The sequence below is a fragment of the Psammomys obesus genome, unplaced genomic scaffold, assembly GCF_907164565.1.
Source record: "Psammomys obesus unplaced genomic scaffold, mPsaObe1.curated_primary_1811, whole genome shotgun sequence".
Lineage (NCBI taxonomy): Eukaryota > Metazoa > Chordata > Mammalia > Rodentia > Muridae > Psammomys > Psammomys obesus.
This window is the reverse complement of record NW_026596091.1, coordinates 16,531,238-16,535,458: the sequence shown is the minus strand read 5'-3', so window position 1 is coordinate 16,535,458 and position 4,221 is coordinate 16,531,238.

Genomic DNA, 4,221 nt, shown 5'->3' with positions numbered 1-4,221 from the left:
GAAAAGAAAAGAAAAGAAAAGAAAAGAAAAGAAAAGAAAAGAAAAGAAAAGAAAAGAAAAGAAAAAAGGGTTAAAATAATTAAGAATGACCAGAAGCTCCCAAGTAAGACAAGAAAAGAGTTTCTGTGGAAAACAGGAGCAAAGTGAGTGTGGAATTGAGTGGACAACATTTTAGAGTTAGTTCTCCTTCCGCTTTCATGTGGGTCCCAGGGATCAAATTCCAGTCATCAAACATTCATGGCCAGAACCATTCCCCACTGAGTCATCTTGCCTGCCCTTGATTTAATATTTGAATGAATGCATAAATGAAGACACAGAGGCATGCTGACCAATTTATCCAGATACTAGAAAATTAGAGTGCTTTCTTGGAGGATAATCAAATTTCAAAAAGTTGCACAGAAGGTCAGAACTGAATAATTTAGTGCCCCATCCAGGCAAACAGTTAACTGCACTGTTAAAAAACAGAAGGCAGCACTCAGAAGGTGAGCTCATTGTTATTGAGAGCAGTAACTTCAGAGACAAATAAGATCAAGCCTAATATTTGATATTAGTATACTTGAGTAAATGAACAAAAAAAAACAACTTAAAGAACAAAATAACTAGGAAATAATTTTCAAAGTTTACTAGGCAAAGAGGGCCATTAAATGGGTCACATGATATCTCTTCAAAAGTGTATCTGCAAATGTCCGATAGAGGCTTTATAAAGTGCTGAACTCTCTTTCGCTGGTTCTCATAGTGAGTGGCACCTTTTTTATAACAGATCCTTGAGCTATGTGAAAGAAACGAGCCAGGCATCACCCAGCGCTCTTTCCATCTTTAGGACCCCTTGAAGAATTTTCCCTTGGAGCTTCGAAGGGGAGAGATCAAAAGCATAAAAGGCATCCACAGCTGGATGTGGCGGTCTATTCCCATAACCCCAGCATTCAGGAGGTTGTGGTGGGTGACTGAGGTGGGTGAGCTAGCCTGGATTACAGAGTAGCTTCCAGGTTAACCAGAATTATAGGGCGAGTCTCTATTTCAAAAGCACAGTAGTCGGGGGGGGGGGGGGGAGATGCACTTCCAAGACTAGAAAGGACACTGATCCCAGTTTCTCTAATCCTAGATGTTAAAATACACTCAATAAGATCTTACCTGAGCTGGGCACGGTGGTGTTCACCTCTAATCCCAGCAGTGAGAAGGCAGAGGCAGGTCGATCTCTGGGACTTCGAGGCCAGCCTGGTCTACAAAGCAAGTCCAGGGCAGCCAAGGCTACAGGGAAAAACCCTATCTCCAAAAACCAAAACCCACCGCCCACACACACACACAAAAGAATCTTGCCTCCTATAGTGCTAAATAACTAGCACATAGATTTTTCTGACCCGTCTTGTCGGTAAGTTGGGGGTAGTGCAATATTCACTTCATAAGTTAGTATCCTAGGGAAGATAAAGAATTGAGTGTCCAGCATTCACTGTTGGCACAGTATGCTCTAGCTAGTCTACAAGGTGAAGCCAAACTGTTCAGGGATATGGAGGCTGTGTTCCCAGGGTCTTCTCACTCTGTTCTTCTAAAAAAAATATTTGAAGTTATCCTAAAATGTTCTCTGTTCTTCACAGCTTCTTGTTCATGTTGCTTTCTTTTTCTCTGATATTAGTTTAGTTGTTATCACTAAGAGATCCTTAACACACACACACAGAGACAGAGAGAGAGAAAAAGGGGGAGGAACAGGGAAAGGAACAGGGAGAGAATTATAGCCTCTAAACAGATAGTACATGCATTTCTTTCTTGTGGCGCTGGAGATCCAAACAATCTTTGTGAATGCCATGTAAGAACTACATCAGAGTCACAGCCTCAGTCCCACGTGTATAATATATATGTTATATTGTTTTAGTTATACATTATAATAATAAAGTTAGCTATATTTTTAAAAGTGCCACATTACGCCGTTTGTAGGTAAGTATTTCCTTTAAAAGTTGGAATTCAGACCCCACTGGTAAGCAACAACAACATGGTTTTCCTTAGACACAGACCTTGCACAAAGCTGGAGCTCACAGGAGCACCTAAAGATCCAAACACCTTTGCCAGAAGCTTACATTTCTTTCCCATGAGCGTTACATTTTAAAATCAGTTATCTCCATCTTTACAAACATCTGCGTGTTTTTAAAAAGTCATTTCTATTAACCATCTGAAAAAAGGTGCTTCTAACAGCATTTTTCTGGTGTTAGGTAAGTCCTTCTAAGACGGAACATCTAGTTGGATGTCTTCTAAAGGGGAAAGCTGGGTCCCATGCACACCAACGCAGAACGCACCGGAAATACATAGTTCCGGTGTTACAGGAAGCAGCTGAATCTGCACTACTCTGGCTGCCCAGAGACTGCTCAGCTGTGAACATGCACACAGTTCTTTATGAATACCTGATGACAGGAATGAATGAATGAATGGAGGAGGCTAATATTTACTGAGCTCTTGACTTTGCTGGTACGGTGCAATGTGCTGTTTTCTGACTTAAGGCCATGACGCATCTGAGTCAGTCAGATTCCCCGCATCACAGGGATGAGTTGTCTGAGTCCCAACAGAGGTAGTGTCACTTGCTGAAGGCATGCATACTTCTTATACATTAATACCCGTGGGAGGCGAGGTCTCTGTAAAGGAACCTAAGAAAATGCTGATTCTTGAGTCCATTGCAGACTTTTTATTCCTGTTAATGAAATGATTATCTGAGGGTTTATGGCTAGATATTTCTTATCTAAATCTTCATTTTAAGATCATAGACAATGAAATCCCACACCTAAATACGCCTCAAACTATTGAAACGTAATCATGCAAATACATGTAAACTCGTTTTCCTACCAGCAAGATTCACAACTGACTAAAGACAGAAATAATCTGATGTTCACCAGCAGATAGATGGATAGATTAATTGTTGTGTGTGCACGTGTGTATTTACATGTACATGTACAATAGGATGTTGCTCGGCAGTGAAAATGGTACCATCACCCATGAAAATAAAGAAACTATTGACACACGCTACGAAATGGTTGACTCTACAAAACATGAGGCAAAGCGAAAGGAGCCCAGCAAAACCCTACACACTCTGATCTGCATATGTGCATTATCCAGGAGAGATAAAGCCATAGAGGCAGAATGCAACAGATTGGCTCTCCTCCTGGCTGCGGCAAAGAAGGTGGCAGGGTTGACCCCAGTGTGATTGACATAATTGAAAGTCCACAGGCATGGGTCATGATTGCCCAGAATAGTCCACTTTACATTACAGAATTTCAGCTCCTGCAGACGGAAGAGTGGGCCAGTCAACCAAAGCTGGGGGTGTCTGAGAAACCCTTTTGGAAAATACTTTGTAAACTAATTAAGATAGATGTTTTTTAAAGGAGCTTGAGCACAGGTAGCCTACGTGGGTAGACAATGCTTCCCCAAGAATATGTGGATTATTAAATGAAAATAATGTCAGGCACGGGTTACCTCGCTGTGAGTTGTTGGTCAAGGGGATTACAGAGACCCACAAAGCAACACAATCTCTTGTCACTGCATTGTCTGTCCACCTGAAGTTGATGGTCTGACCCTATTGCATGAGATACAGCACACTTTGATTGTAAGACATGGAGAAATAAAGCTGGGACTGATCTGAAAACCTCTCTCCTGGCTAGCTTTCATAGAGCTAGAAGGTGCTATATAGCCTGGTTGGAGAGAAAAGCCACCAATGGTATATACCCAGTAGAGATCATGCATACTGACCTGCCAGGTTAGACTTAACCATTGGTCCAGTAAGTGACACAAAGATTATGGGGACATCTGCTTTCTGATTGGATTCGAGGCCTGCTGCCCAGGAGAGTATTCATGCCTGGTACTGTAAACCTGGCCAAAACCTCCTGGCTTAGGAGGTCATAGGCCCTCAGAGAGACCTATTCTTCTCTTGCTAAATAGACATGTTGTCAAACTGCCTTCTGAGTGTTTGTGTTTACACACACATATTAGTGCTGTCCTGAACCTCAAATGAAAGAGTGCAACGGTCCATCGTTACTGTGGAAACTCACAGCTGGCCAGAGGTCCGAGAATAAGTGATCATGCAATGGTTGGCACGAATGGGCTGTATCACCTTTCATCCAAGGTCCAGAGAACACTGCAGAAATGGGAGGGGAAGTTAGGAATCATGGAATGAAGCGGAGTGCTGTGAAATGCTGAAGAACATGGCATAGTCACTATATGCATGCACTCACTCTGCTGACAACC